This window comes from Lithobates pipiens, unplaced genomic scaffold (assembly GCF_037356315.1).
Source record: "Lithobates pipiens isolate NorthernLeopardFrog02 unplaced genomic scaffold, aLitPip1_a1.2 Scaffold_22, whole genome shotgun sequence".
In the NCBI taxonomy this organism is placed as follows: domain Eukaryota; kingdom Metazoa; phylum Chordata; class Amphibia; order Anura; family Ranidae; genus Lithobates; species Lithobates pipiens.
The window spans coordinates 42,455,000-42,479,255 of NW_027507784.1; the positions used below are offsets into that span (position 1 = coordinate 42,455,000).

A 24,256-nucleotide genomic window follows, 5' to 3' on the forward strand; every position below is an offset into this window, starting at 1 on the left:
CACATCACCATCTGAGATTACAGAATTTTTTTTTTTTTTTGAGATTACAGAATTTAGCACATTAACATAAGATTTATCAAATCTAGGCAAATATAAGGATATAAAATATATATTGTTTTATATAAACAGGCAGAAAATTGCAGCATGTAGATGTCAGTAATATTATGTTATTTTCAAAGATGACATCACTTGTCAGTTGGTGAGGGTCAAAGGTCAGCGTCAGTTGGTGAAGGTCAAAGGTCAGCGGCAGTTGGTGAAGGTCAAAGGTCAGCGGCAGTTGGTCAGAGCCCATATAAGGCAGCTGCACCTTTTGCTGGGCGTCAGATGTTGTTGACTCCTCGCAGCGGTAAGACCATTTGCTTCTACTCTCCTGCATTCTGGGGACAGAGCTAGACTCAGTATGCACATCACCATCTGAGATTACAGAATTTTGCACATTAACATCAGATTTATCAAATCTAGGCAAATATAAGATATAAAATATATATTTTTTATATAAACAGGCAGAAAATTGCAGCATGTGGCTGTCAGTAATGTTATGTAATGGGTGCTTATGTTATGTACTAGTCTATTTTTAGACATTTGACAGTTATTTTCAAAGCTGGCATCACTTGTCAGTTGGTGAAGGTCTTTTCTTCAAGCCAAACCCGAACATTTTCACGGCGCATGGCAATTTTTTGTAGTACACGCTATAGGATTGTAAAATACCTCGGGTTACCCAAAAAGAGTAGTAATGAAGTGTGCTACAGTGAACAGTTGCTATAGCCAAATTGCATTAACAGTGGGGGGGGGGGGGGGGGTTAAATGGGCATGATTAAATAAAACAAAAGCATTTAGTGTACCCATAAAATATGATTCGATTAATAAAAGAAATGTCAGTGAAAATAGCCTACCATAAAAGTGGACACTGTCAGCCAGTAGGACGGTGTCAGTAGAGCAGTAAATGGTGTCAGTAGAGCAGTGTACAGTGTCAGAAGGGCAGTAAATGGTGTGCCCCTCATGTATCCTTCTTGTTGCCCCTGTGCCCCTCCTGTATCCTTCTTGTTGCCCCTGTACCCCTCCTGTTGCTGCTGTGCCCCTCCTGTATCCTTCTTGTGGCCCGTGTCATTCTTATGTCCTTCTCGTTGCCCCTGTGCCCTTCCTGTATCATTCTTGTTGCCCCTGTGCCCCTCCTGTATCCTTCTTTTTGCCCCTGTATCCCACCTGTATCCTTCGTATTGCCCTTGTGCCCCTCCTGTATCCTACGTGTGGCTCTTGTGTCATTTCTGCGTCCTTCTTGGGGCCCCTGTGCCCCTCCTGTATGCTTCTTGTGGCTCCTGTGCCCCTCATGTATCCTTATTGTTGCCCCTGTGCCCCTCCTGTATCCTTTGTGTGGCCTGTGTCGCTCCAGTATCCTTCTTGTTGCCCCTGTGCCCCTCCTGTATCCTTCTTGTTGCCCCTGTGCCCCTTCTGTATCCTTCTTGTTGCCCCTGTGCCCCTTCTGTATCCTTCTTGTTGCCCATGTGCCCCTCCTGTATCCTTGTTGCTGCTGTGCCCCTCCTGTATCCATCTTGTTGCCCCTGTACCCCTCCTGTATCCTTCTTGTTGCCCCTGTGCCCCTCCTATATCCTTTTTATTGCCCCTGTGCCCCTCCTGTATCCTTATTGCCCCTGTGCCCCTACTGTATCCTTCTTATTGCCTGTGTGCCCTTCCTGTATCCTACATGTGGCCCCTCTGCCTCTCCTGTATCCTTTGTGTGGCCCTTGTGTAATTTCTGTGTCCTTCTTGTGGCCCCTGTGCCCCTCTTGTGTCTTACTTGTGGCCCCTGTGCCCTTCCTGTATCCTTGTTGCCCTATGCCCCTCCTGTGCATTCTTAGTGCCCCTCCTGTATCCTTCTTGTGGCCCCCGTGCCCCTCCTGTATCCTACACGTGGGCCATGTGTCATTCCTGTGTTCTTCTTGTGGCCCCTGTTTCCCTCCTGTGTCCTCCTTGTTGCCCCCGTATCCTTCTCGTTGCCCCTGTACCCCTCCTGTATCCTTCTATTTACCCCATGTACACCTCCTTAATCTTTTTTGTTGCCCCTGTACCCCTTCTTGTTGTCCCTGTGCCCCTCCTGTATCCTTTGTGTGGCCTCTGTGCCCCTCCTTTATCCTTCTTATTGCCCTCTATCCCACCTGTGTCCTTCTTGTTGCCCACGTGCCCCTCCTCTGTTCTTCTTGTTGCCCCTGTAGCCCTCCTGTGTTCTTCTTGTTGCCCTTGTACCCCTCCTGTATCCTTCTTGTTGCCTCTGTACCCCTCCTTTGTTCTTCTTGTTGCCCCAGTACCCCTCCTGTATCCTTCTTGAAGCCCCTGTGCCCCTCCTGTATCCTTATTGACCCTGTGCCCCTCCTGTCTCCTTGTGGCCCCTGTGCCCCTCCCATCTACTTCTTGTGGCCCCTGTGCCCCTCCTGGATCCTACGTGTGGCCCCTGTGTCATTCCTGTGTTCTTCTTGTGGCCCCTGTGCCCCTCCTGTGCCCTTCTTGTTGCCCCTCCTGTATCCGTATTGCCCCTGTGCCCCCTTGTATCCTTCTTGTGGCCCCTGTGCCCCTCCTGTATCCTTCTTGAGGCCCTTGTGTCATTCATGTGTTCTTCTTGTGGCCCCTGTGCCCCTCCTGTATCCTTCTTATTGACCCTGTACCCCTCCTGTATACTTCTTGTTGCCCCTGTACCCCCTCCTGTAGCCTCCTCATTGCCCATGTGCCCCTCCTGTATCCTTCTTGTTGCCCCTGTACCCCTCCTGTATCCTTCTTGTTGTTCCTGTACCCCTCCTGTATCCTTCTTATTGTCCCTGTGCCTCTGCTGTATCCTTCTTATTGACCCTCCGGTCTCCTTCTTGTGGCCCTGTGCCCCTCTCGTCTACATCTTGTGGCCCCTGTGCCCCTCCTGTGTCCTTCTTGTTGCCCCTCCTGTATCTGTATTGCCCCTGTGCCCCCCTTGTATCCTTCTTGTGGCCCCTGTGCCCATCCTGTATCATTCTTGAGGCCCCTGTGTCATTCATGTGTTCTTCTTGTGGCCCCTGTGCCCCTCCTGTATCCTTCTTATTGACCCTGTACCCCTCCTGTATACTTCTTGTTGACCCTGTACCCTCTCCTGTAGCCTCCTCGTTGCCCCTCCTGTATCCTTCTTTTTGGCCCTGTACCCCTCCTGTATCCTTCTTATTGTCCCTGTGCCTCTCCTATATCCTTTTTAATGACCCTGTGCCCCTCCTGTCTCCTTCTTGTGGCCCCTGTGCCCCTCTTGTCTACATCTTGTGGCCCCTGTGCCCCTCCTGTGTCCTACGTGTGGCTCCTGTGTTATTCCGGTGTTCTTCTTGTGGCCCCTGTGCCCTTCTTGCTGCCCCTGTGCCCCACCTGTACCCTTATTGCCCCTGTGCCGCTCCTGTATCCTCTTTATTGCCCCTCCTGTATAATTCGTATTGCCCCTGTGCCCCTCCTGTTTCCTTCTTGTGGCCCCTGTGTCATTCATGTGTTCTTCTTGTGGCCCCTGTGCCCCTCCTGTTTTCTTCTTATTGACCCTGTACCCCTCCTGTATACTTCTTGTTGCCCCTGTACCCCCTCCTGTAGCCTCCTCGTTGCCCCACCTGTATCTTTCTTGTTGCCCCTATACCCCTCCTGTATCCTTCTTATTGTCCCTGTGCCTCTCCTATATCCTTCTTACTGACCCTGTGCCCCTCCTGTATCCTTCTTATTGCCCCTCCGGTCTCCTTCTTGTGGCCCCTGTGACCCTCCTGTGTCCTACGTGTGGCTCCTATGTCATTCCTGTGTTCTTCTTGTGGCCCCTGTGCCTCTCCTGTATCCTTCTTAATGCCCCTGTGCCCCACCTATACCCTTATTGCCCCTGTGCCCCACCTATACCCTTATTGCCCCTGTGCCTCTCCTGTATCCTCTTTATTGCCCCTCCTGTATAATTCGTATTGCCCCTGTACCCCTCCTGTATCCTTCTTGTGGCCCCTGTGTCATTCATGTGTTCTTCTTGTGGCCCCTGTACCCCTTCTGTATCTTTCTTGTTGCCCCTGTACTCCTCATATGTCCTTCTTGTTGCCCCTGTACCCCACCTATATCCTTTGTGTGGCCCTGAGCCCCTCCTGTATCCTTCTTTTTGCCCCTCTCGCCTACATCTTGTGGCCCCTGTGCCCCTCCTGTATCCTTCTTATTGACCCTGTACCCCTGCTGTATACTTCTTGTTGCCCCTGTACCCCCTCCTGTAGCCTCCTCGTTGCCCCTCCTGTATCCTTCTTGTTGCCCCTGTACCCCTCCTGTATCCTTCTTGTTGGCCCTGTACCCCTCCTGTATCCTTCTTATTTTCCCTGTGCCTCTCCTGTATCCTTCTTATTGACCCTCCGGTCTCCTTCTTGTGGCCCTGTGCCCCTCTCGTCTACATCTTGTGGCTCCTGTGCCCCTCCTGTGTCATTCTTGTGGCCCCTGTGCCCATCCTGTATCCTTCTTGAGGCCCCTGTGTCATTCATGTGTTCTTCTTGTGGCCCCTGTGCCCCTCCTGTATCCTTCTTATTGATCCTGTACCCCTTCTGTATACTTCTTGTTGCCCCTGTACCCCCTCCTGTAGCCTCCTCGTTGCCCCTCCTGTATCTTTCTTGTTGCCCCTGTACCCCTCCTGTATCCTTCTTATTGTCTCTGTGCCTCTCCTATATCCTTCTTACTGACCCTGTGCCCCTCCTGTATCCTTCTTATTGCCCCTCCGGTCTCCTTCTTGTGGCCCCTGTGCCCCTCCTGTGTCCTACGTGTGGCTCCTATGTCATTCCTGTGTTCTTCTTGTGGCCCCTGTGCCTCTCCTGTATCCTTCTTAATGCCCCTGTGCCCCACCTATACCCTTATTGCCCTTGTGCCTCTCCTGTATCCTTTTTATTGCCCCTCCTGTATAATTCGTATTGCCCCTGTGCCCCCCTGCATCCTTCTTGTGGCCCCTGTGTTATTCATGTGTTCTTCTTGTGGCCCCTGTACCCCTTCTGTATCCTTTTTGTTGCCCCTGTACTCCTCATATGTCCTTCTTGTTGCCCCTGTACCCCACCTATATCCTTTGTGTGGCCCCTGAGCCCCTCCTGTATCCTTCTTTTTGCCCCTCTCGCCTACATCTTGTGGCCCCTGAGACCTTCTTGTTGCCCCTTTACCCCCTCCTTTATCTTTCTTGTTGCCCCTGTACCCCCCGTGTCCTTGTTTTTGCCCCTGTACCCCTCCTGTATGCTTCTTGTTGCCCTCATGCCCATCTTAGGGCCCCCTCGCGTGCCCCATGTGTCCCTGTGTCCGGTGATATAACGAGTCTCATTGAATGATCTGTCACCGGGGATCCCGTACACATCTGAGGAGAACACACCGATCACACCTCGTCCACCCACCACACACTGTGTGCACAACATAAACAATGAGCCGGTGTAGTGTCACAGTTTGATGCCTATCACAGGATGGTGCGGAAGTGACGTTGTTGCGTACTGCGCATGCGCGATGCGCTCCAAACGCTCGCGCCGTGCGTTCCAACATAGTTTCGGCAATACAGTTCAGCGAAACCATCACATAATGTTACGGAAGTGATGTTACACACAACACAAACACGGGCCACGTTGTTGCGTACTGCGCATGCGCGATGCGTTCCAAACACTTGCGCCGTGCGTTCCAACATAGTTTCGGCAATACAGTTCAGCGAAACCATCACATAATGTTACGGAAGTGAAGTTACACACAACACAAACACTGGGCCGTGCGTCACAACACTAATACTTCCCTTGTTACCTAGTAGGTTTTGCATTGCTGGGACTTGTAGTGCCTATCCTGAGCTACATGCTTCAATGTTCAGTGTCCTCATCCTTATCCCCGAGCTTCAATGTTCAGTGTCCTCATCCCTATCCCCATGCTTCAATGTTCAGTGTCCATCCTTATCCCCGTGCTTCAATGTTCAGTGTCCTCATCCTTATCCCCGAGCTTCAATGTTCAGTGTCCATCCTTATCCCCGTGCTTCAATGTTCAGTGTCCTCATCCCTATCGGCGAGCTTCAATGTTCAGTGTCCTCATCCTTATCCCTGTGCTTCAATGTTCAGTGTCCTCATCCCTATCCCCATGCTTCAATGTTCAGTGTCCTCATCCCTATCCGCGAGCTTCAATGTTCAGTGTCCTCATCCTTATCCCTGTGCTTCAATGTTCAGTGTCCTCATCCCTATCCGCAAGCTTTAAATGTTCAGTGTCCTCATCCTTATCCCTGTGCTTCAATGTTCAGTGTCCTCATCCTTATCCCTGAGCTTCAATGTTCAGTGTCCTCATCCCTATCCCCCTGCTTCAATGTTCAGTGTCCTCATCCCTATCCGCGAGCTTCAATGTTCAGTGTCCTCATCCTTATCCCCCTGCTTCAATGTTCAGGGTCCTCATCCTTATCCCCGAGCTTCAATGTTCAGTGTCCTCATCCCTATCCCCCTGCTTCAATGTTCAGTGTCCTCATCCCTATCCGCGAGCTTCAATGTTCAGTGTCCTCATCCTTATCCCCCTGCTTCGATGAGGACACTGAACATCGAAGCATGGGGATAAGGATGAGGACACTGAACATTGAAGCTTGCGGATAGGGATGAGGACACTGAACATTGAAGCACAGGGATAAGGATGAGGACACTGAACATTGAAGCTTGCGGATAGGGATGAGGACACTGAACATTGAAGCACGGGGATAAGGATGGACACTGAACATTGAAGCTCGGGGATAAGGATGAGGACACTGAACATTGAAGCTCGCGGATAGGGATGAGGACACTGAACATTGAAGCATGGGGATAGGGATGAGGACACTGAACATTGAAGCACAGGGATAAGGATGAGGACACTGAACATTGAAGCTCGCGGATAGGGATGAGGACACTGAACATTGAAGCACGGGGATAAGGATGGACACTGAACATTGAAGCTCGGGGATAAGGATGAGGACACTGAACATTGAAGCATGGGGATAGGGATGAGGACACTGAACATTGAAGCATGTAGCTCAGGATAGGCACTACAAGTCCCAGCAATGCAAAACCTACTAGGTAACAAGGGAAGTATTAGTGTTGTAACGAACGGCCCAGTGTTTGTGTTGTGTGTAACTTCACTTCCGTAACATTATGTGATGGTTTCGCTGAACTGTATTGCCGAAACTATGTTGGAACGCACGGCGCAAGTGTTTGGAACGCATCGCGCATGCGCAGTACGCAACAACGTGGCCCGTGTTTGTGTTGTGTGTAACATCACTTCCGTAACATTATGTGATGGTTTCGCTGAACTGTATTGCCGAAACTATGTTGGAACGCACGGCGCGAGCGTTTGGAGCGCATCGCGCATGCGCAGTACGCAACAACGTCACTTCCGCACCATCCTGTGATAGGCATCAAACTGTGACACTACACCGGGGAACATATGACCGGAATAAAGTGTTCCACCCAAACAAACGTTCCCAATACAACACAGTGTACACCGCGACATCTAGTGTTCAATGTGGGAAGTGCAGGACACCAGCAGGTTATTTTTGGTCAGTGATTTCATCTCTTCATCAGACAACAAAGAAAAATCTGACATCCCCACAGCACATCCCGGGGGGGCTCCATACTAACAAATCATTGCACCTAATAAAGATTATATAACATTATATAAATAATAACGTTTTAAAAAAAAAAATCGAAAAAAGTCAAAGTTAAGATTTTAATGATAAAGTTATCATTGATTTTTTTTTTACTATACATTTTGGTTATGGTTGGGCACAATTACATATAAAACATAAATTAAAGTCATTAAACCAAATAAAGCTTATATAAGATTTTAAAACAATTAATCTAGAAATAAACCTGGTAAAGCCTAATGTAGGATTTTATAAACAAAAACCTAGAAATAAACCAAATAAATATTATTATTATTATTATTATACAGGATCTATATAGGGCCGACAGTTTGCGCAGCGCTTTACAACATGAGGGCAGACAGTACAATTACAGTACAATTTAATACACCTGCTCTTAGAAGAAGTAATAAATAATAACCTAGAAATAAACCTAATAATAATAATGAAATTATATAAATAATAATAATATAATTATTTATTATAATTAATGGTATTATTATAGCCAATAGATGGTTGCATACAACTGAAATTGACAACAAAAAACAAAAAACACAACACCCTGGTGACATTTAGAAATACAAAAAAAAATGTAAAATAATAAAAACAGCAAAGACCTGTACAATTGGGCCAAAGGCTGGCAGCACTACAAGTCATTTTTATGGCCCCTGTGGCCCTCCTATTTCCTTCTTGTGGCCCCTGTGTCCCTTCTGTGTCTCTGTTGTGTCCTTCTTGTGACCCCTGTGTCCCACCCGTGTCCTTCTTGTGACTCCCATGTCCCACCCGTGTCCTTCTTGTGACTCCCGTGTCCCACCTGTGTCCTTCTTGTGACTCCCGTGTCCCACCTGTGTCCTTCTTGTGACTCCCGTGTCCCACCTGTGTCCTTCTTGTGACTCCCGTGTCCCACCTGTGTCCTTCTTGTGACCCCCGTGTCCCACCTGTGTCCTTCTTGTGACTCCCGTTTCTCACCTGTGTCTCTGCTGCGTCCTTCATGTGACCCCTGTATCCCTCCTGTGCCCCTCCTGTGTCCTTCTTGTTACCCCCGTGTTGCTTCTGTGGCCCATGTGTCCTTCTTGTGGCTCCTTTGTCTCATTTTGGCTCCTGTGGGCTGTGGGTTAGAAATGATTCCCATATCTGTCAGATTTTTTAAAAAATATTTTATTTTATATTTTCAATATTTTTATTTTTATATTTTAACACTAATATATAACATTAGCTCCCGTTACATAACATTATATGTTGTTACATGTTTGTCACTGAACATACACTACATAAAGTTTTTGAGGAAAAAAAACAAAAAAAAAAAAAGTTGGTGCTGGGTGTCAGATGTTCAGCGGTAAGTTCATTGCTTCTGCTCTCCTGGATTCTGGGGACAGAGCTACACTCAGTATGCACATCACCATCTGAGATTACAGAATTTTGCATATTAACATAAGATTTATCAAATCTAGGCAAATATAAGGCTATAAAAAAACTTGTCAGTTGGTCAGAGTCCATATAAGGCAGTGCTGCCCTCTGCTGGGTGTCATGTGACCAATTATTTAGAGTCCTGCAATACAAAGACAATATGAGCCAGTAAATTGCAGCTAGCCATATAGAATATGTACATAGACAAGTCATTGCATTACATAGGGCGATGGGTCTTGACAAGGACGTGGCTGTGAGATATAAATGATTCTGATATCCATCTATTTACCAACCATTCATCACTGCATAACATAAGCGCCCATTACATAACATTACATGTTCATTACATAACATACAGCATGTTGAATAAAGTTACAAAAAAAACAAAAAAACATCACATGACCGTTGGCCAGGAGGGTTAGCAAAAAAATGAAATCCAGCAGAGGGCAGCGGGCATACAGTATGAGGCAGTGCTGCCCTCTGCTGGATTTCATTTTTTGCTAACCCTCCTGGCGGTAGATTTCTCTCCATAATTCGGTTGGGTTTTCAATATGTTTTATAAAGAATTTGTGTCCCCCCCCCCCATGTCCCCCTCCATATTTATCATTCTTTTTCTTTTTCTTTCCTACAGATACCTGAGCTTTATAGTGACGGACTATACCTGAGCTTTATAGTGACGGACTAGCGACAAAGACAACACTTCTCTGTTCCTGGAACATGAATAATTACTGCATTTCAGTAACTGGAGGTACTTTCCACCAGACCTCCCAGGGACCCTGCTATTCCACCGCAGGTCCCTATTCTATTCCAGGGACAGCAGGGACTTACCATCAGCCCTCACATACCACTATGGTAAACGGAGAGACTTTCCATCCTTCCTCCGATGGACCTTGCCATACCAACGCAGGTCCTTACACTATTCCTATAACTGGAGGGACTTTTTATCAGCCCTCCCAGGGACACTGCTATGCCACCGCAGGTCCCTATACATGTGTTGTAAACGGAGAGACTTTCTATCAGTCCTCCGAGGGACCCTGTTATAACATCGCAGGTCCCTACAACACTCCCATAACTGGAGGGACTTTCCACCTGCCCTCCCAGGGACCCTGCTATCCCACCGCAGGTCCCTATATCAGTGTTGTTAATGGAGAGACTTTCTATCAGTCCTCCCAGGGACCCTGCTATAACATCGCAGGTCTCTACAACACTATCATAACTGGAGAGACTTTTTATCAGTCCTCCCAGGGACCCTGCCATAACATCGCAGGTCCTGACACCGCTCCACTGAGCGAAGGGGCTTTCCATCAGCCCTCCGAGGGACCCTGCCATAACATCGTAGGGCCCGATACCACTCTCTTACCTGGAGGGGCTTTTCATCAGCCCTCCGAGGGACCCTGCCATAACATCGCAGGTCCTGACACCGCTCCAGTGAGCGAAGGGGCTTTCCATCAGCCCTCCGAAGGACCCTGCCATAACACCGCAGGTCCTGACACCGCTCCACTGAGCGAAGGGGCTTTCCATCAGCCCTCCGAGGGACCCTGCCATAACATCGTAGGGCCCGATACCACTCTCTTACCTGGAGGGGCTTTTCATCAGCCCTCCGAGGGACCCTGCCATAACATCGCAGGTCCTGACACCGCTCCAGTGAGCGGAGGGGCTTTCCATCAGCCCTCCGAGGGACCCTGCCATAACACCGCAGGTTCTGACACCGCTCCACTGAGCGAAGGGGCTTTCCATCAGCCCTCCGAGGGACCCTGCCATAACACCGCAGGGCCCGACACCACTCCTGAAACCGGAGGGGCTTTTTATCAGCCCTCCGAGGGATCCTGCCATAACAACGCAGGTTCTGATAACACTTCAGTGACCAGAGGGACTCTCCAACAGCCCTCTGAGGGACCCTGCCATAACACCGCAGGTCCTGAGAAATCTCCAGTAACCGAAGGGACTCTACATCATCCCTCCGAGGGACCCTGCCATAACACCGCAGGTCCTGACATCGCTCCAGTAACCGGAGGGACTCGCCATCAACCCTCCGAGGGACCCTGCCATAACACCGCAGGTCCTGACACCACTCCAGTGACATACCATCATGTACCACAGCAGGTGCCGGCACAGGTCATTGGGACACCAATACCATATGAGGTAAGTACAAGCCAACTATAATTTCCATCCTAAATACAAGTTTCTTATATAAAAATTATGTGGGTGGGGGGAACACATAGAGATCTCACCATCACACATAGACAGGAGAACATGTAGAAATCTCACCATCACACATATACAGGAGAACACAGAGATCTAGAGATCTTACCAGCACACATACACAGGAGAACACGTAGAGATCTCACCATCACATATATACAAGAAAACATGTAGAGATCTCACCATTACACATATACAGGAGAACACGTAGACATCTCACCATTACACATATACAGGAGAACATGTAGAGATCTCACCATTACACATATACAGGAGAACACGTAGACATCTCACCATTACACATATACAGGAGAACACGTAGAGATCTCCCCATCACACATACACAGGAGAACATGTAGAGATCTCACCATTACACATCTACAGGAGAACATGTAGAGATCTCCTCATCACATATCATATACAGGAGAAAACGTAAAGATCTCAGCTTCACACATACACAGGAGAACACGTAGAGATCTCACCATCACACATATACAGGAAAACACGTAGACATCTCACCATTACACATATACAGGAGAACACGTAGACATCTCACCATTACACATATACAGGAGAACACGTAGAGATCTCACCATCACACATACACAGGAGAACATGTAGAGATCTCACCATTACACGTCTACAGGAGCACACATAGAGATCTCACCATCACATATCATATACAGGAGAAAACGTAAAGATCTCAGCTTCACACATACACAGGAGAACATGTAGACATCTCCCCATCACATATACAGGAGAACACGTAGAGAGGAAAAAAAACTGACTTTACAACTCCATATTGCACAATTGTGGGGGAGGGGAGCAAAATAAAAAAAAAAGACCTTGTGTTATGTTGAAAATAACAATTTTAGTGATCACAATACATACACACACCTTTTAAAATATGTGGAAAATAACCAATTTTTATCTCTATTTATAGGAACTGAGATGTAAAGATAACATGATGGCAGCTGCAAGTTTTTTTCCAGCACCAGTGGTGACTGGAAGTTCGCGACCTGAACCAATGGAGACTGAAAGATCGTTTCCTGCACCAGTGAGGACTGGAAGCTCGTTTCCTGCACCAGTGAGGACTAGACGTTCGCGACCTGAACCAATGGAGACTGAAAGATCGTTTCCTGCCCCAGTGGTGACTGGAAGCTCGTTTCCTGCACCAGTGAGGACTAGACATTCGCGACCTGAACCAATGGAGACTGAAAGATCGTTTCCTGCACCAGTGAGGACTAGACGTTCGCAACCTGAACCAATGGAGACTGAAAGATCGTTTCCTGCCCCAGTGGTGACTGGAAGCTCGTTTCCTGCACCAGTGAGGACTAGACGTTCGCAACCTGAACCAATGGAGACTGAAAGATCGTTTCCTGCACCAGTTGCGCCTGCAGGACAGATCCATGCACCAGTTGCGCCTGCAGGAAAGATCCATGCACCAGTTGCACCTGCAGGACAGATCCATGCACCAGTTGCACCTGCAGGACAGATCCATGCACCAGCTGCACCTGCAGGACAGATCCATGCACCAGTTGCGCCTGCAGGAAAGATCCGTGCACCAGTTGCGCCTGCAGGAAAGATCCGTGCACCAGGTGCGCCTGCAGGAAAGATCCATGCACCAGTTGCGCCTGCAGGAAAGATCCATGCACCAGTTGCACCTGCAGGACAGATCCATGCACCAGCTGCACCTGCAGGACAGATCCATGCACCAGTTGCACCTGCAGGAAAGATCCATGCACCAGTTGCACCTGCAGGAAAGATCCATGCGCCAGTTGCACCTGCAGGAAAGATCCGTGCACCAGTTGCGCCTGCAGGACAGATCCGTGCACCAGTTGCACCTGCAGGACAGATCCGTGCACCAGTTGCGCCTGCAGGAAAGATCCATGCACCAGTTGCACCTGCAGGACAGATCCATGCACCAGTTGCACCTGCAGGACAGATCCATGCACCAGTTGCACCTGCAGGACAGATCCATGCACCAGTTGCACCTGCAGGAAAGATCCATGCACCAGTTGCACCTGCAGGAAAGATCTGTGCACCAGTTGCGCCTGCAGGAAAGATCCGTGCACCAGTTGCGCCTGCAGGACAGATCCGTGCACTAATTGCGGAAACCACCAAAAGTCGCAGCCTTTCCAAACGCAAACATGCACACATGACTGATCTGTCCTCCCAGGGACCAGATGCAGCTGCAAGTGAGATCCGTGCACCAGATGCGGCAAACACCAACAGTTGCAAGCGTTTATGTCTAAAAGATGCACACATGACTGATCTGCGCAATAAGATCCGTGGACCAGTTGCGCCTGCAGGAAAGATCCGTGCACCAGTTGCGCCTGCAGGAAAGATCCGTGCACCAGTTGCGCCTGCAGGAAAGATCCGTGCACCAGTTGCGCCTGCAGGAAAGATCTGTGCACCAGTTGCGCCTGCAGGTGAGATCCGTGCACCAGATGCGGCAATCACCAACAGTTGCAAGCGTTTATGTCTAAAAGATGCACACATGACTGATCTGCGCAATAAGATCCGTGGACCAGTTGCGCCTGCAGGAAAGATCCGTGCACCAGTTACGCCTGCAGGAAAGATCCGTGCACCAGTTGAGCCTGCAGGTGAGATCCGTGCACCAGATGCGGCAATCACCAACAGTTGCAAGCGTTTATTTCTGAAAGATGCACACATGACTGATCTGCGCAGAAAGATCCGTGGACCAGTTGCGCCTGCAGGAAAGATCCGTGCACCAGTTGCGCCTGCAGGAAAGATCCGTGCACCAGTTGCGCCTGCAGGAAAGATCCGTGCACCAGTTGCGGCTGCAGGTGAGATCCGTGCACCAGATGCGGCAATCACCAACAGTTGCAAGCGTTTATTTCTGAAAGATGCACACATGACTGATCTGCGCAGAAAGATCCGTGCACCAGTTGCACCTGCAGGAAATATCCGTGCACCAGTTGCGCCTGCAGGAAAGATCTGTGCACCAGATGCGGCAAATATGACAAAGGGAGCCCCGGAAATGCCTTCTAAAGTGAGTATAGTCCCTTAGTTTTTTGGATAGATGGACTACAACTATATTCCATACCATAACATAGCTCCCAACTGTCCGTGATTTCGAGGGACTGTCCCTGATTTCAAAAAAAGTCCCTATGTCCCTCTTTCCTCCTCATTTGTCCCTCATTTTGGTCCGATCTATATAGTTGTATATAAATGTACTCTTTATCTTTTTTCCCGGTTCTAAACCTTTCATTCATCATTTTTTAAATTGCTGCATTTGTAAATACCAAAAGCCAATATAAAGGAATAGTAGTACTATTAAAAAAAAGCACTCTCTCCAGGAGACCCTGCTGTACCACCGCAGGTCCCAACACCACTTCAGTAACTGGAGGGACTTCCCATCATCCCTCCAAGGGAAGCTGCTATACCACTGCAGGTCCCCACATCGTTCCTACAACTGGAGGGACTTTCCATCAGCCCTCCAAGGGACCCTGCTATACCACCGAAGATTTGGCTGCTCAATTACCAATAAGCATAAATGCCTTTTTTTTTTGCGATACGGCACTGTGTCGCTTTAACTGACAATTGCGCAGTCGTGGGATGTTGTACCCAAACAATTTTTTTTTCCCACAAATAGAACTTTTTTTTGGTGGTATTTGATCATCTCTACGTTTTTAATTTTTTGCGCTATAAACAAAAAAAAGAGCAACAATTTTGAAAAAAAACACAATATTTTGTATTTTTGCTATAATAAATATCCCAATTTTTTTTTTAAAAAGCTAATTTTTCCTCAGTTTTAGGACGATACGTATTCTTCTACATATTTTTGGTAATAAAAATCGCAATAAGCGTATATTGATTGGTTTGCACAAAAGTTATAGCATCTACAAAATTGGGGAGAGATTTATTGCATTTTTATTATTATTATTGTTTTTACTAGTAATGGCAGCAATCTGTGATTTTTATCGGGACTGCAACATTATGGCAGACACTTCGGACACATTTTTGAAACCATTGACAATTATACGGCGACCAGTGCTATAAATATGCACTGATTACCGTGTAAATGTCAGTGGCAGGGAAGGGGTTAACGCTAGGGGGCGATCAAGGGTTAACTGTGTCCCCTGACTGTGTGTTCTATCTGTAAGGTGAGGGGACTGACTATAGGAAATGACAGATCATGGTTCTTGGCTATTAAGAACTGACAATCTGTCTCTCCTCTCCTCTCCTCACAGAACAGGGATTTGTGTGTTTACACTCACAGGTCTCGTGCCCACAATCGCGCGCGTGCCTGGCAGTCATCGCGACCGCCGGTCATGAGCATCGACACCCCCAGAGTATAGTGTACCTGCTGTGCCACTTATAGGAGCCGACATACAGCTACGGTGGCTCGCGGGATCATGCCGACCTGTTGCAGTATAATGACAGCGGCTGGTTGGCAAGTGGGTAACTTAAAAAAAAATATGTAATTTTAAGATAAGTGTATCAGAACTAATTTTCTCTTCTTTTTATAGGACGTGAGACGCCAAAAAAATAGAAGAAGTAAGAAGAAGGCTCACTTCTAAAACTACTCTGCATTTTTATCCACCATCTGGTTGGTGAGCACTTGAATGATACACCAGCGCTGCCTCTATTGTGCTCACCTAAAAGGCATTTCCACTTCTGCAGAGCTGTGCAGGGAAGCTGCACTCACAGATACCACCAAGTCTGACAGGCTGTCACAGGAAGAGAGAAATAAAGGGGCATGGATGCAGAAAGAAAGATGGAAAGAGAAAGAAAGAAGGAAGGATGAAAAGAAATAAAGAAGGAAAGATGGAACGAAAGATGTAAGGAAAGAAAGAAATGAATGAGAGGGGGGGGAGAAAGAAAGAATGAAGTGCACAGAACCTCCTTTCCTCCCTCTCTCCCCAGCACATAGAGGCTCTACTAATCCTTTACCTGCTATCCAGCTTGACTGCATTGCTACTTCACCTGCTCCCCGGCCAGATTCCACTGATCCTTGACCAGTGTAGACTAATTGTTCGCTTCCCAATTTCCTGTTACCCACTATACCCCAAAACCCCTTCCAACTTGCCACCTAAATGAAGACACCACACCTTCTTTGGAGTATAATGGCCATAACAGCCTTTATTACTCAATAAATTACTCCAAACCAAAAAAAATAAAAAATAATAATAATAATAATAATAATAATAATAATAATAATATATATATATATATATATATATATATATATATATATATATATATATATATATATATATATAAAACCATTAACATTTAACATATAATAACTTCCCCCAGTCTGGTGATCTCTGACGGTGACCCAACATATTCCCCAAATAATCAACTCACTGCGTTACCCATTTTAACATAACCAGGCCTCCAGCTGTGACCGCTCAGAGACAACTTCTGTCAGTGAAAACCATATGACGACCATCACACAAAACCTGAAAAAGAATAAAAGAAAAAACAAAAACACCACCACCAACCATCATGCCATACAAATAGGAAGGGCGGGTGGGAAAACTGCCTCCTCCTTCAGCTTCTTCCTCGCACTGCCCTGTTAGCTCCGCCCGCTTCCTTTAAAAAGCTCCGCCCCTCCACACACTGAAGCGCAGAGCCTCCCCCTCGGAAGTTCTACTTCCCACAGCTTAACCCCTTACCATCCTCCCTTAGTCACCCTGTCATGTCCATCCCCTTCTCTACCTCCCTTCCGTCCTTCATTCCGGGGCCTCTCTTTACCCGCTGATCAACCTGACCTCTTGTATACACCACCAGCAATCAAATCTGATGCCACTGATCTTCTACCTACTGTTCAGCCTGACACTACTAATCTTTTACCCGCTATCCAGCTGGACTCCATTGGTACTTAACCTGCTGCCCAGCCAGATTCCACTGATCCTTTACAAACTGACCAGCCTGATACGCCACCAGCTATCCAGTCTGATGACACTGCTCCTCTACCTACTGTCCACTCTGACTCTACTAACCCTTTACCTGCTGTCCAGCTTGAATCCATTGGTATTTCACTTGTTGCCTAGCCATATGCCACTGATTCTTTATCTGCTGACAAGCCTGATGTTGCTTATATACCACCTGTTGCCCAGCCTGCCTCTGCTAGTTTTGTGCCTGCTGCCCAGTCAGTCTCTGGTACTATGGTCAAGATATCACCAGCTCCAGAGGTCTAATACCCCCGCATCTCTGTGCTTGTTGCATGCCTGGCATGGGTTACCCGTTTGGTCTTAGATTCCCATAGACAACTTTCATGAGCTATTTGCTTATGTTGTGCCAAAGCTTGGTGGTCCAGATTTCTGCTTTTTATTGACAGCCCCAGTAGTAGAGGTGTTCTGGGTGAGGGCAGATTTCCATATGACTTTTGTCCTGATCCAGTTGTAATGTGTGCCTCTGCGACTCCAAAGGTGTTAGGGGACCTTTGCTGGGGAACCAATGTCTTGGTAAGACCTGAATGACTGTTAAAATCCCTTCCACTTACACGTACAGCCCCAGTAGTAGAGGTGTTCTGGGTGAGGGCAGATTTCCATATGACTTTTGTCCTGATCTAGTTGTAATGTGTGCCCCTGCCACTCCAAGGGCATTAGGGGACCTTTTCTGGGGGAGCCAATGTCTTGGTAAGACCTGGGTGACTGTTAAAATCCACTTACACGTACAGCTCCAGTAGTAGAGGTGTTCTGGGTGAGGGCAGATTTCCATATGACTTTTGCCCTGATCCAGATGTAATGTGTGCCCCTGCCACTCCAAGGGAATTAGGGGACCTTTTCTGGGGGAACCATTGTCTTGGTAAGACCTGGGTCACTGTCAAAATTCCCTTACACGTACAGTTTTCAGTAGTAGAGGTGTTCTGGGCGAGGGCAGATTTCCATCCTGATCCAGTTGTAATGTGTGCCTCTGCAATTCCAAGCGTATTAGGGGACCTATGCTGGGGAACCAATTCCTTGGAAAGACCTGGGTGACTGGTAAAATGAAAAACAGTAAAGGGACTCTAAGTTAAGCCTGCAAATAGTGATGATCCCAGCATTGGGATATGTTCTGTCTTGTGGAGCTGCAAGATCCAAGTGTTGTACTTCTTAAAGAATCTGATCTGCAGGGCACTCAGCCAGCTTCCAGACCCCAGCAGCAGGGCACTCAGCCAGCTTCCAGACCCCAGCAGCAGGGCACTCAGCCAGCTTCCAAACCCAGGAGGCAGGGCACCTAGCTAGTTGCCAGAACCGGGTGGTAGGGTATCTAACAGACTGAAGGACTATCAATTTTCAAAAGTACCTTGTATCATATTATAGGGCACTTTTAAAGCAGAACAGGTTGCTTTCAACCAAACTATAAACACATCTTATGGCTGGTGTCATAGCTGATCACCAACACAACACCATGAGAACTGCAGATCAAGCAGAAATTAAGATGGAAGCTTCCTTGCATGTAAAGGATAAGAGGTCAGTGGACATAATAGTAACCACCAACAATGGTGTCAGTGGGTGCAAAAATCCCCAGCATTGGTGTCAGTAGAAGCAATATTAACCCCCAAGCATTGATGTCAGTGGACCTGATCCTAGGTAATATTATGCCTATTTGGATGCACTGTGCCCGCACGGGTGTGCTGGAGAGCCGCAACCTCGGAGCTGCCTTGCAGCGCAACATGCACACCTCCAGTGGCTGTGGTGAAGGCCAGGTGGCTCCTTAGACCTGTGACTCTGGCACACCTCCGTTTGCATGCGGTCACACTGCTCCAACTCCAAAAAATAGCCACAAAAATAGCTGAATTAAAATAAAAATTGAGTCCATTCAAAGATGTGTCAGAATACAAAGAAAAATCTCAAATACAAAAGTTTTTGGCTAAAGTTGATAAAGACATCGAAACATAAAAAAAACTTAAAAATACCAAAGGGATTGGAATGACTATAGAGAAAACAAAGTACCCGTATTTATCAACGTATAACACGCACATTAATTTTAAGAGGGAGGTTTAAGGAAAAAAAAAAACTTAAATTTTAAATAAGAACTTTGAAGCAAAATAAGGGTCAGTGCCAATCTGCAGCTTCACAAGTGCCATCAATGCAGCCTCATTAGCCCACATCAGTGCAGTCTCGCCATTGCCATCAATGCAGCACCCTCACCAATAACCCTTAATGCAGCAGCCTCACCATTGCCTTCCATGCAGCAGCCTCACCATTGCCTTCCATGCAGCAGCCTCACCATTGCCTTCCATGCAGCAGCCTCACCATTGCCATCAGTGCAGCAGCCTCACCATTGCCTTCCATGCAGCAGCCTCACCATTGCCATCAGTGCAGAAGCCTCACCATTGCCTTCCATGCAGCAGCCTCACCATTGCCATCAGTGCAGAAGCCTCACCATTGCCATCAGTGCAGAAGCCTCACCATTGCCATCAGTGCAGAAGCCTCACCATTGCCTTCAATGCAGAAGCCTCACCATTGCCATCAGTGCAGCAGCGTCACCATTGTCTTCCATGCAGCAGCCTCACCATTGCCATCAGTGCAGCGGCTTCACCATTGCCTTCCATGCAGCAGCCTCACCATTGCCATCAGTACAACAGCGTCACCATTGCCATCAGTGCAGCAGCGTCACCATTGCCTTCCATGCAGCAGCCTCACCATTGCCATCAGTGCAGCAGCATCACCATTGCCATCAGTGCAGCAGGCTCACCATTGCCATCAGTGCAGCCTGATCGATGCCCATCTGCAGCCTAGAGCAGACAGGGAGTGAGTGGGACGAGTGTCAACAGATTACATACAGTGAGAATCTCCAGTGATAGTCAGAACAGCAGTCCAACGGCGGCCCAGGAGCTGGGAATTATTACATGGGCCGCCAAGGGGCAGCACAGTGGTGGAGTGGTTAGCACTCTCACCTAGCAGAAATGGGGTCGCTGGTTCAAATCCCGACACCATCTGCCTGGAGTTTGCATGTTCTCCCTGTGCCTGCGTGGGTTTCCTCCGGGTACTCCGGTTTCCCCCCACACTCCAAAGATATGCTGGTAGGTTAATTAGATCCTGTCTATAAATTGGCCTAGTATGTGTTTGTAAGCACATCAGAACCCTATGGGGTAAAGCACCACACTATATCAAGGTGCAACTCAAGGGGATGTGGTAGAAGCACCCACCCACCCCACTACCTCAAATGTAATTTACTAAGTGTTCAATAAAGGATTTCAATTCGAAAAGAGGTTGTCCATGTCATTTACTGGGAAGAGGAAATGAATGAATTATAGTAATGATTCGTTATGGTATATTACAAGAACTAGGAACTAGAAACATTGTCTAAACCTCTGGTTTATGGAGACTGAAATGTAGAGTAACAAGTGGTAAGAGGTTATGAATAAAGCTATATGTACTGCGAATCAGTGGAGTTGGTGATGGTGGCCCTGGTAGTGAGGGAACAGGCTACCAGGACCTCCCTCACCTGTTCATGTTCCCCACTTAGTGACTGGGTCTCCATCTTGGAGCCACTGCACTACAGGGACTGCTAAGGGGCTGAGCCTGTGGTCTCGGAATCTAAGGCCTAGATGAATCTAGTATCAAAGGCGGCTCTAGGCTTTGTAAGGCCCCATTCACATCAATAATGGGAAAAATAATTCAAGAGATAAAAATTAACTGTATAAATTGCATATATTAAGAGTTTTAAATTCTATGAACTATGAATTCACCATTTATAGAATTTTCTCTAACCAATTCTTCTTTACATGCATATTTTTCTCCATTTACATGAAGGTCAGGTTAATATAACCCAGCCAGCACAGCGTTCCCCCATATATCAGAGTGTGCAGGATTCCCCCTTACAGTGCAAGGGAACTCTGATATAAAGGGGAATGTTGTGGCTCATGATCTAAGGGGGAACCTGCAGACTTTGGTGTAAAGGGGAACTCTAATGTAAGGGAACGGGGGGGGCTCTGGTGACCAAAGCGTACCTTTATATCAGAGTCCACTGCATTCCCTTTTACATCACAGAGTTCCAACTTGTATTTAAAATGGAAACTCTAATGTGGAGGGGGCTCTGGAGCACCTTCCACAGAGTGAGAGTCGCAGACATGATACAAGAGATGGTCAGAGGCTGCAAACATGATACAGGAGATGATCAGAACTGCAGACATAATACAGGATATGATCAGAGATTACAGACATGATACAGGAGATAATCAGAGAATACAGACATGGTACAAGAGTTGGTCAGAGACTGCAGACATGATATAAGAGATGGTAAGAGACTGCAGACATGATACAAGAGATGGTCAGAGACTGCAGACACAATACAAGAGATGGTCAGAGACTACAGACACGATACAAGAGATGGTCAGAGACTGCAGACATGATACAAGAGATGGTCAGAGACTGCAGACATGATACAGGAGCTAATCAGAGAATACAGACATGGTACAAGAGTTGGTCAGAGACTGCAGACATGATACAAGAGATGGTCAGAGACTACAGACACGATACAAGAGATGGTCAGAGACTACAGACACGATACAAGAGATGGTCAGAGACTGCAGACATGATACAGGAGATAATAAGAGAATACAGACATGGTACAAGAGTTGGTCAGAGACCCGCAGACATGATACAAGAGATGGTAAGAGACTGCAGACATGATACAAGAGATGGTCAGAGACTACAGACACGATACAAGAGATGGTCAGAGACTACAGACACGATACAAGAGATGGTCAGAGACTGCAGACACGATACAAGAGATCAGTGGCGGCTGGTGCTCACAATTCTTGGAGGGGGGTGCAAACAAACTGTAAAAAAAAGAAAAACATCAATTGCAGCCCATCTGTGCCCATCATATGCAGCCACTGGATGGGATTGGGGTGGGGTGGATGGAGCCGGTATATGATTGGGGTGGGGTGGATGGAGCCGGGATGGGATTGAGGTGGATGGATGGAGCTGCGATGGAATTGGGGTGGGATGGATGGAGCTGCGATGGGATTGGGGTGGGATGGATGGAGCTGGGATGGAATTGGCGTGGGGTGGATAGAGCCAGGATTGGATGGGGGGTGGATGGTGCTGGGACTGGATGGGGGGGGATGGATGGAGCCAAGATGGAATTGGGGTGGGATGGATGGAACCGGGATGGGTTTGGGGTGGGGTGGATGGAGCCAGCGTTGGTATCAGTGACCACAATAACAATGCCCAGCAATGGTGTCAGTGGATGAAATGATATCTTCCAGCATAGAGATCCTTTCACACTGCGCCACCTAGGGTTTCAGCTGTAAAGCGGCGCTATTTTTAGTGCTGCTCTACCGTCGTTTTAGCGGCGCTAATCAGTCGCTAGCGGGGGCGGTTTTAACCCCCCGCTAATGGCCGAAGAGGGGTTAAATCCGTCTGCAAAACGTAGTCGGCAGTATAGCAGCGCTGCCCCATTGATTTGGCTTTTTGCAGGCGCTATTTTTAACGCTATAGCCCCTGCAAAATGCCCTCAGTGTGAAAGGGGGTCTAATGCCAATATTTGCAACAATAACCCCCATCATTGGTGTCAGTGGTCTCAATAAAAACCTCCAGATTTGGTGTCAGTCACTGCAATAATAACCTCCAGCACTGGTGTCATTGACTGCAATAATAACCCCCAGCACAGGTATTCGTGTCTGCAATAACAACCCCCAGTATTGGTATGAGTGGCCAAAATAACCCCCAGCATTGGTGTCAGTGGTCAAAATTAAAACCTCCAGCTTTGCTGTCAGTCACCGCAGTAATAACTAGGGATGTACCGAAATTTCAGCCGCCAAAACATATCGGCCGAAAATGGCCCTTTCGGCAAAAAGCCGAAAGAGAATTTCCGCCGATACTGGTGCCGAAAATGGGGCGGGGCCTGTGGGGCTTGGCCCCACCCATCACGGGGGTGTCATTCTGTCTTTAGCTCTCCTCCTCCCCTCCCTCCTCACCCATGCTGCAGTCAGCCTGTGGGGTCTCGCTCTAAAGTCCCCCTCTCCACAGTGTATGTCTTCTCAGCCGATGTGTAAATCGGCTGTGCAGGAGCTGGGCACGCTGTTTACTGTGAAAGTGAAAGCAAAGGAGAGCCGTCTAGCAGTGTGTGCTGTGCTCCCTGCCTCCCCCTAGAGTGCAGTACCCAGCATGGAGATTAATGTAGAGCTGCAGCTGCCAATTTTAAAAAAAGAGACAGTATATATATATATATATATATATATATATATGTTTGTATGCCTCTGTGTGTGCGTATATATATATATATATATATATATATATATGTTGGAAGGCTGGCCGCAGGCTAGCCTGAATTTGTAGGAGGAGTCTGAGGGCTTTAAATCCCTCCTCCTCCATCAGAGCCTTCGTCGGCTCATTTCTGAGTTCAGGAGGGGGTGGTGCTGACATACGTCACTTCCAGGTCCTTGCCGAGCTATCGGCAGCAGCAGCAATGGCGGTGTATCTCTCTGTGGTTGCCCACCCACCTTGCTTCCCCTGGGTACTGTGGTGGAGGTCGGCTGCCCACCAGCTCCTCTCTCCCGGGGCAGATCCGGCTGCAGGGGCGTCCCTATGCTCGTCCAGCTCCATGTGGGAGCCGCCGGCTGGTGCCCGCCGGGGGGGGGGGGGGGGGGGGGGTGTTCGGCCAGCTGCCGGTTCCACTCCCAACACATGTTCAGTTTCATAGCTGCATTGTCTGCCTGGTGCTTGGGGGGGGGGGGATCGGCCGCCCTCGCTCCCGCTGTTTCCTCTCTCCACACATCCAGGCCATGAGGGAGATGGCTGCCTGTTGTCTGCAGGGGGGTGATTCGGCTCTATGGCGGCTCTCCGTCCTCCTCACACAACCGTCCAGCCCGCCGCCTGGCTGCCAGCAGGGAGCGCGCCCACCGCGGGGACACGGCGTTGCGGCCGGAGAGAGCAGAGCAGAGAGTGGGGAGAGAATGGGGGGGGGGAGGAGCGCTTCCTCAGTCACTCTCTGGTCACATCATCACCACCACACTGACTGGCCATGTACCAGAGCTATGTTTCTGGATGATGTATGGACACAGAGTTATATGTATAAATGGAGACAACAGTCCACATATAGTTACCGCATGTTAAATGTAAATACATAACTACC

General features: G+C 48.1%; 1 long non-coding RNA gene across 1 annotated transcript; it reads right to left on the bottom strand.

Annotated features, from left to right (window-relative positions):
• Positions 1-47: 47 nt before the first annotated feature.
• Positions 48-23,291, bottom strand: LOC143923685 (uncharacterized). Its single transcript, XR_013261768.1, has 3 exons — positions 19,816-23,291; positions 8,570-9,149; positions 48-377 (listed from the first exon to the last, which is right to left on the bottom strand). It is a non-coding gene; the product is annotated as an uncharacterized LOC143923685 (long non-coding RNA).
• Positions 23,292-24,256: the final 965 nt, after the last annotated feature.